The following is a 9,883-nucleotide window of genomic DNA, read 5'->3' as shown; positions in this document are numbered from 1 at the left end:
GGGCTTTATTATGAACGGGCTAGGTCAACAGGACTGGCCTCGGGATGGGACGTGGGTTTGAAGAGAAAGAGGAATCAAGAAAAATCCCAAGAGTTTTGACTTCAACACCTGGAAGGAGAGCAGCCCCCTGTACCGAGATGGAGGTAACAGGAAGAAAAGCACCTTGTGGGGGAAAGCAAAGCCCTGGTGTGGGTGGCCTGAGGCTGTAGAAAGTGTGTGATGCCCCAAATAAGGTGTCAGCTGACTCAGTATTCAGGTCTGGGCTGGAGATGAGATTTTGGGAGCTTCTGGGGTATGGATGTGATTTATAGGTGACTTTGCCTGGGAAGATCCTACAGATGGAGAAGAAAGACAGGAGGAGGTTAGGATGATGGGAGGGGGACGAGGATCGGGCTCCAGGATCCCTCCCAAAAAAGCCCTTCTGGAGGAAGGGTTGGTGGAGCAAGTGCTGGCCGCCGGTGCCCTGGCAGGGGTGACTGTGGGGGGCAAAGGGCGCTGTGGTGGGCTTTGGGCCTAAGAGACAACAGGAAAGAGGAGGTGGGGCTGGCGTGTGTAGGAAGTCCTTCTGGGTGGTTTCTCCAGAAAGAGGAGAAGAGGTAGCTGCTGGAGGGATCTTTTCATGAAGATCCAGGGGTCTTTTCATGGCAGCAGCTCTCAGCATGGTGTAGATAGACCAGTACCCCTGAGTGTAAAGGGGCGACGGTCCCGGGTGGAAGGGGCTTTGGACAGGCACAGGAGGGGAGACGGCGTGGAGCCTCAATGCTGGTGGGCGGGGTCGATGTCATGGTAAGCAGACTGCGACAATCTCTCAGGATTTCTCCATAAAACCTAGTGGACAGTGAAAAAGAGGGGAGAGAGAGAGAGAGAGAGAAAGAGAGAGCAGTGGGAGTCCAGGCAGATGTGAGTTTGTGACCCAGGGAGGAAGCCTGGCAGAAGGGGCCCCTCTCCTCCAGATCTGGGGATCTGGGACCTAGGAGTGTCTTGGGATCTGTAATGACTGGGAAACATATGGGGCAGTTTCCACGGCAGCCCCAGTGCACCAACACCTGGTCCAGGAGGACAGAGAGATTTACTGAGTCCAGACTCCAAACAGAACTACACAAATGGGAAGGTGTGGAGGGGGACGTGGGTCCTGATTTGCAGACTGGGGCCTCCAGCCTTGGATGAAGGAAGTTAGGAAGGAAGGAAACAAGGAGAATTCAGGGACAGCTGGAGAAAAGGCCTGGAGTTCCTACCGGTCTATGGCAAAAGCAGCAATCTTGTGAGTGGGAGCACTATCCGGGGCTGGGTGGGTGGGAGGACTGTCAGGGAGGCTCGGGGCTGGGTGGGAGATGGCCCTGCCTTCCTTCCCCTCCCCTCTTCTGCAAAGCAGGCAGGTCTGCTCGTCCAGTCCTCAGGGGATGCTTAACCTCACTGTACTTTCAGCTATTTGTTTTTTAAGAGTTTGACTGTAACTCCCTGCCCCCAGATGCTGGCGGTAGGGCTAGAGCTAATGGAGTGGTTGGCCCAGACTCTTTCCCTTCCCAACCCCAGTTCTGGGGAATACCTGACCTGGGATCCTCCGACCAGTGTCTTATACCCCAGGGGGAACACACCCACTCCAAAGAGCTAACACCCAAGGACTGCAACCCCTGAACAAGAAACGAGTTGAGCTGAGGATACTGTTTAAAGTTTATTTATTTATTTATTTTATTTTTATTTTTTGAGACAAATCTTGCTCTGTTGCCCAGGCTGGAGTGCAGTGGCGCGATCTTGGCTCACTGCAACCTCCGCCTCCTCGGTTCAAGCGATTCTCCTGCCTCATCCTCCTGAGTAGCTGAGATTACAGGCCCACACCACCACACCTGGCTAAGTTTTGTATTTTTAATATAGACAGCGTTTCACCATGTTGGCCAGGTTGGTCTCGAACTCCTGACCTCAGGTGATCCACCCACCTCGGCCTCCCCTGTTCAAAGTTTTAAAACAGATGCACCAAGAATTTATACAAATAAACATATTCAAAGAGATAAAGGCAGACACCAGAGACATAAAGCAGGGAAGAAGGAATGTCTAGCATCCAATGAAATAATTGAAATAAGGAACATGATGAGGCCAAATGCAGCCAAAGCCAGGTGAGCAGGCTAGAGGCAACTTGCCCCAAAGGCAATAGGAAAAGAGAGAATGTATGAAAGAACAGTTAAAGGTGAGTAAGGTAATTAAAGAAGTGGCAATGTACAGATAATGGAGTTCCAGGAACACAGAAAAATAAAAATGGAGAAAAAAATATTCGAAGGTAAAATGAGAAAAATTAAATGAAAGCTCTCAAGTTGAAAGGGCTTAGAGAGTGTCAAATAGGATGGATGGGAAACTTACTCATAATTGATAGTGAAACTCAAGAATATCAAAGAAAATTCCAAAAGTTTCTATGAAGAGCAGATCACCGACAAAAGAGTAAGTTTGATTTCAAAGTTTCCAGCAGCCACAATGGGTGCCAGAAGACACTGGAGTAATATTTTTAAAGACCTCAAGGAAAATAATTTGACATAGAAGCCAGGTGCAGTGGCTCACACCTGTAATCCCAGCACTTCGGGAGGCCGAGGCAGGTGGATCATGAGGTCAGGAGATGGAGATCATCCTGGACAACATGGTGAAACACCATCTCTACTAAAAATACAAAAATTAGCTGGGCATGGCAGCACATGCCTGTAATTCCAGCTACTAGACAGGCTGAGGCAGGAGAATCCCTTGAACCAGGGAGTTGGAGGTTGCAGTGAGCCGAGCCAAGATCATGCCACTGCACTCCAGCCTGGCAGACAGAGCAAGACTCTGTCTAAAAAATAATGAAATAAATAAATAAATAAATAAAATAAAATAAAATAAAACATAAAAAAAGGAATTTTACATAGAATTTTATAGCCAGCTCAACTGTCACTGAAGTATAAGCACATATCAAATTATCTTCCAATATAAAAGGCCTCAGAAGATCCACTTTTCCAAAATTCACTTTGAAAACATTCTTCAAGGAAATTAGAAGATAAATAAATCCAGGAGGATGTTGATAGGAACTATGGGTATAAAAAGCTTTAGATCAAATAGATTTTGGTAGTCTATTGTTATCTAAAAAAGCCAGGAGCGACCAGGCGTGGTGGCTCACGCCTGTAATCTCAGCACTTTGGGAAGCCAAGGCGAGCGGATCACAAGGTCAGGAGATCGAGACCATTCTGGCTAACACGGTGAAACTCCATCTCTACTAAAAATACAAAAAATTAGCTGGGCGGGGTGGCGGGCACCTGTAGTTTCAGCTACTCAGGAGGCTAAAGCAGGAGAATGGCGTGAACCCGGAAGGCAGAGCTTGCAGTGAGCCAAGATCGCGCCACTGCACTCCAGCCTGGGCAACAGAGCGGGACTCCGTCTCAAAAAAAAAAAAAAAAAAAAAAAAAAAGGCCAGGACCAAAGTGAGGAGAGAAGATGAAGTACATTTACAACAATGCAAAAGTAAATATTTAAACAGAATCAACATGGGAGTCCAAAGATTTAATATTAATCTGCTCAGGAAATCAACACGATTAGCTATGTATTGATGTGGATCTTAAACTAAAGGTAACCACCATTAAAATCTATAGGAGAAACTTAGGGAAAAAGAAAGGAATGTAAAAGCCAATTATGAATGAAGGAGGCAGAAATAAAGTCCTGCTGCAACCAGACATGATCAACTTAATGAGCTAAAACACCAATACGAAGCTTGGATTTATAAAGAAAGAATCAACAGTTTTCCAAGAGAAGCATACTTAAAAGTAAAGGATACTAAAAAGTTTAAAATAAATAGAAAAAGAAGTGCTAGGCAAATTTGAATCAATATAAAACTAGATGGTAGCCCTGCTGTCTGCCAAGTCCCAAGCAAAGTAATCACCAACGAACAGCATGATGTTACACACCTGAAAGAGGAAACAGATGAACAAGATGCAACCATCATGATCATATGTGTACTTAAGAATGTTTCTTTGAAAAAGCAAAAACTGACCGGGTGCCGTGGCTCATGTCTGTAATCCCAGCACTTTGGGATGCCGAGGTGGGCGGATCTCCTGAGGTCAGGGGTTTTTGAGACCAGCCTGGACAACATGGTGAAACCCCACCTCTACTAAAAATACAAAAACTAGCTGGGCATGGTGGCGCATGCCTGTAATCTCAGCTACTCGGGAGGATGACGCAGGAGAATCACTTGAACCTGAGAGGCAGAAGTTGCAGTGAGCCGAGATCGCGCCACTGCACTCCAGCCTGGTGACAGAGGAGACTCCGTCTCAAAAGAAAAAAAGCAAAAACTGACACAACTATACAGAGAAAAACATAAGTTGGCAATTATATTAGCTATTTCTTAAAACATATAAAATAGCAGACATCAAAGATTTGAAACATACAAATTCTAAATTATTATATTTACATAGAACTCTGCATCTGATGGCGACTATAGTTTTAAAAATGCATAGAATGTTTACACAATTTGATCATACATCATGAAAAATGTATTTAGCAAGAAAGAAACACAATAAACTCTAAAGCAACAAAGTGTGTTCTAATGTAATAGTATAATACATTTTGAAATAAATAACAAAAGGATAGAAGTTTTAAAATACCACATTTTTGGAAAGGAAATGACATTACTAAATATCCCTTGGGTTTAAAAGTAAATCAGAAGAGGGTTACAAAATATTTAGAACCAAATGAAAATAAAAACAAAAATGTCAAACTTTGTGGGACAATGTTAAATTAGTACTTAAAATAAATTTTATAATTTCAAATGTATTTACAGGAATCAAGAAAACTTCAAAATAAAACAAAATATTCAATAGAAAAATCTGAAAACTGAATAGAAACACTGAATAAATTGAAAACAACAAGAAGAAAGGAAATAATGAATATAAGGACAGAAACAAATAAAAAATTATCAAAAAAAATTAACCAAAAAAACCACTTACTTCTTAGAAAGATTAATAAAATAGAGCTTGAACAAGACCAATCAAACCAAAAAACAAGCAAGTAAGATACAAATCAACAAAATATAGAACAAAAGACCCTACAGATATAAAGAGATTTGCTAACATAAAAAAGTACATTTTTAAAAATGGTACATTAGTTAGGAAATATAGATGAAAGACGTATGTTTTTCAAAAACATAAATGCTGAAATTGTAACAAGAAGGATTTTTGTAAAAAAAATCCTGCATGATTTCATGTGTAAGACAGCCTAGAACAGGCTAACTAATCTAAGGAGAAAAATAAACTAGAAAGGGATCAAAGATCTAAATGTAAAAGGTAAAACTAGAAAACTCTCAGAAAAAAATATGAGTGTCAGTCTTTGCAGTCTCAGGTTAGGCAAAGCCTTTTGTGATATGATCCAAAAACCACAAACAACAAAAGGAACATAGAAACTTCTAGAAACATCAAGAGAGTGAAAAGACAAGCCCCAGAGTGCAAAGAGGTCCGTGCAGACCAGGTGTCTCATAAGTGGTGTGCATCTAGAATAGATCCAGAACTCTTCCAGCTCCACGATGAAAGAATTACCCCACCAGGCCAAACGGACACAGGATGTGAAGAGGCTTTGCTCTCAGGAAGACACACGAAGGGGCCAGGTGCCAGTGAGGTCACTCAGCATCATCAGCCATCAGGGAAATGGGAATCAAGCCACATTCAGGCACCACCACGCACCCACTAGCATGGCGGTCGGGACGCAGATGGATAGTAACAAGGACTGCTGAGGATGTGCGGAGCCCGGAACCCTCATGCACTGATGGGAGCGGAAAGCAGCCATGGGTGCAGGTGCTTCGTGAAACGGTCTGGCAGTTCCTCAGCATCTAACCACAGAGCGAATGTGGGACCCAGCAGTTCCATTCCTAGTGGAATACATAAGAGAGGGGACGCCTATGTCCCCACAAAAACATGCAGACGATGTTCATCACGGAATGGTTCATAACAGCCAAAACGAGGAGATGACGCAAATGGCCATCAACTGATGGACAGCTACATAAAATGTGGTCAATCCATACGATGGGGTATGATTTGGCAATAAAAGGGAATAAAGTACTGGTACATGCTACAACACGGATGAACCTTGAAAACGTGGTGCTGTGTGAGAGAAGCCAGGTGCACAAGGCTATGTATTGTATGATTCCCTTTATAGGAAATGTCCAGAATTGGCAAATCTATAGAGACAAAAAGATAGCAGTTGCCTAAGGTCAGGGAGGAGGACTGGGGTGGGGCGGGGGGGGGGGCCGGGAGGGGTTGGGGGGGAAATGGGTAATAGCTACTAATGGGGACAAATCCTTTTTTTTTTTTTTAGTTGATAAAAATGTTCTAAAATTGATTGTGGTGGTTTCACAATTCCATGAATACTAAAAAAGCACTAAATACACTTTAAACGGGTGAATTTTATGGTATATGAATTATAGTTCAGGAAAGCTGTTAAAATAAACGAACTGGTTCCTTTTGGAGAAAACAGGGCAGGAGAAATAGAGAGGAGAAGACATTTCTCTGAGCATAGCTTTTTGAATAGTTTTAACTTTTGGAATCATGACATTTTACATATTCAAATAATAAAATTATCAAGAATCGGGGAAAATGCTACAACAGAATGCCAACAAAGGAACCCAAGTGTCTTTCAAATGATTAGCCATCATCTGAAGGAGAGCCGGGACAAAACAAATTTAAGTAATTTTTGAAGACAGCACTTTGACTGCATGTCCTCAGACTAAAGAAAAAAGCTGCAAACAGATCTGGAACTCTCCATGAGTTTGTTTCTTGTGGTCCTGTGGGTGGAGCCATTCCAAACCTGCTCTGTGTTACGGCGTGTTTGAGCCATGCGTGATGCTGCCTCTGCTGCTGTGAGCTGCGGTCGTCACCATGCAAGACGGGATATGCAGGAATGAGGCAGGCAAGGAAGTGCCGTGGGGCTGGGTTGCAGCAGAGGTAGAAGGGTCTGGAGGTTCTGATGGCCCATGAGCAATGAGCACATCTCCCACCCACATCTTAACTTCTAAATCCCATTCCTCACTAAAAAGAATCAGAATTCTCAGAGAAAGGGCTGGATCCAGCTGCAAGGCAGAGAAGGTGCATCCGCTGCATAGAAAATAAGGACGTGGCCAGGCGCGTGGCTCATGCCTTTAATCCCAGCACTTTGGGAGGCTGAGGCAGGCGGATCACAAGGTCAAGAGATCGACACCATCCTGGCCAACAAAGTGAAACCCCATCTCCACTAAAAATACAAAAATTAGCCAGACGTGGTGGCGCATGCTTGTAGTCCCAGCTACTTGGAAAGCTGAGGCAGGAGAATCGCTTGAACCCAGGAGGCAGAGGTTGCAGTGAACCGCCACTGCACTCCAGCCTGGCAACAGAGTGAGACTCTATCACAAAAAAAAAAAAAAAAGCAAGAAAGAAAAGAAAAGAAGGACGTGCTCCATATACACCATGGAATACTATGCAGCCATAAAAAATGATGAGTTCATGTCCTTTGCAGGGACATGGATGAAGCTGGAAACCATTGTTCTGAGCAAACTATCACAAGGACAGAAAACCAAATACCGCATATTCTCACTCATAGGTGGGAACTGAACAATGAGAACACTTGGACACAGGGCAGGGAACATCACACACCGGGGCCTGTTGTGGGGTGGGGGGAGGGGGAGGGATAGCATTAGGAGAAATACCTAATGTAAATGACGAATATAATGGGTGCAGCACACCAACATGGCACATGTATATGTAACAAACCTGCACGTTGTGTGCATGTACCCTCAAACTTAAAGTATAATAAAAATAATAATAATAAAAAGAAATGCAGACATGTTAAAAAAATAAAATAAGGACGTGCTCAGAACAAGGACTGGTACAAAGAAGGACACTGGAACAGCCTGAACAGACCTCCACAGCAAACCTGGAACAACGGGAGCAGCAACATCAGAACAACAATCAATTATAACCCACTATAAATAGAATAACATTGCCGAACAGAGAATCCATGAACCCACAGGGATAATAAACAAACACTGGAAAGAAAGTAGCCCTTCTTTATAGAATGCGGTAAGAAGTGACGGAGTTGGAAAATTAGCATATTGAGCCATCCCCATAAAGGTTGAGTGCAAACGTGACTTGGTGCCAGTGAGGCCAGCTTGGGGCAGGAGGCAGCTTTGTGGGCAGACAGGGCGTTCTCAGCCTCAGCAGATCTCCCGCAATACACCAAAGGAGGAGGAAAATCAGTGACTATTCAGCGGAGGAACCACCTTATCAGGGACCAAAATTAACATTGCCAATCAGGGCAAGCTGACAGATGTCTCTGCATTTGATATCTCAAGGACATTGTTTACAGAGCACTCCAGCCAGAAATATGTAACTCGAATTCCATCCTGACAAAATACCAGACCAAACCAAATTGAGGGCATTCTTTAATATAACCGGCTGGTATTTTTTCAAAAATATCACTGCTGTTAAAGACAAAGACAGGCTGAAGAACTGCAGCAGATTAAAGAAGAATAAAGAGATGTGATTACTAAATAGAGCATGTGATCTGGTACTCTGTCTTGGACCAAGAAAAAAAAGGAGAGGAAAGAAACTGTCAAAGTTAGAATGAAAACTGTAGATGAGATAAAAAGTACTGGCTCCATGTTACATTTCTTGAATTGATAGCTTATGTGGTTACATAAGAGAATATCCTTATTCTTAGGAAATAAACACTGAAGTGTGTTTGTTTGTTTGTTTTTTTCCACATAGTCTCACTCTGTCTCCTAGGCTGGAATGCGGTTGCGCGATTTCGGCTCACTGCAACCTCCACCTCCCGGGTTCAAGCAATTCTCCTGCCTCAGCTTCCCTAGTAGCTGGGATTACAGGTGTGCACCAGGCTGATTTTTTGTATTTTTAGTAGAGACGGGATTTCACCATATTGGCCAGGCTGGTTTCGAATTCCTGGCCTCAGGTGATCCACCCGCCTCAGCCTCCCAAAGTGCAGGGATGACAGATGTGAGCCACCGTACCCAGCCAATAAACACTAAAGTATTAAGGGGTAAGGGATACAAAGTAAAGTACGGGAAAGAAAGAAAGAGAAAGAGGCAAGGAGAGGGACAGAGACAGAGGGAAAGGGAAGAGAGACTGCTATGACAAATGTGGCAAAAAGTTAAAAATAGATAAATATGGCTAAAGAGTATATGGAAGATTTGTTCTTTTCTTCCCCCTCAAATTTCTGTAAGTTTGAAATTAGTTCAAAATAGGAAGCTAAAAACAAAAATAAAATGGAACAGAGTAACTTCCTTTAAACCAGGAAGCCTCCTTTTGAAGCTGCAGCATCTGAGATGCAGGCGGCGAGTCCAGGCCCCTCCACTCTGTCTCCCCTCCCAGCCAAGATGATTTTTAAAAGTCCACAGTTGCAAACTGTTAGTGTCTCCTAGTGAGGGTTTTCTATCATTCACGTGGTTAACATGGTTAGCAGGTTAACACCTTCATCCTGTGTGTTTAGGAACCTCTGTGAGAAAGGGTAAAGGTGAACACAGCAGGTGGGGCCGTCAGGCCGGTGTTTTTCTTGCGTGATGGGACCCCAGGCTGGTGGCCCAGGGCTGTGCCACCCGTTGCTTCCCATGCCTGAGTGTGGATGTGGATCCGCATGCCTGCCCCTCATGGTGCCAATGGCAGGTGCCCCTGTAGGCATCGGAACTGCATTTCAAGCAAAAAGGAGGCAGGAAGGGGCAGGAAGGTGTCCTCATTCTAGGCTTGCCTTCACTTGCAAAGGAAAACGCACTCAGCCGCAAGCCCTCCCCTTCTCAGTGCCCAGAACTGTGCTGTGTGCATGCCAAGGGCCAGAAGACAGACACCAGCTGGCAGAGGACTGGCTAACCAGGGACCCACGCTGGCAGAATGCAATTCCAGTC

This window comes from Pongo pygmaeus, chromosome 7, assembly GCF_028885625.2.
Source record: "Pongo pygmaeus isolate AG05252 chromosome 7, NHGRI_mPonPyg2-v2.0_pri, whole genome shotgun sequence".
NCBI lineage: Eukaryota > Metazoa > Chordata > Mammalia > Primates > Hominidae > Pongo > Pongo pygmaeus.
Note: the sequence above shows the minus strand (reverse complement) of the source record.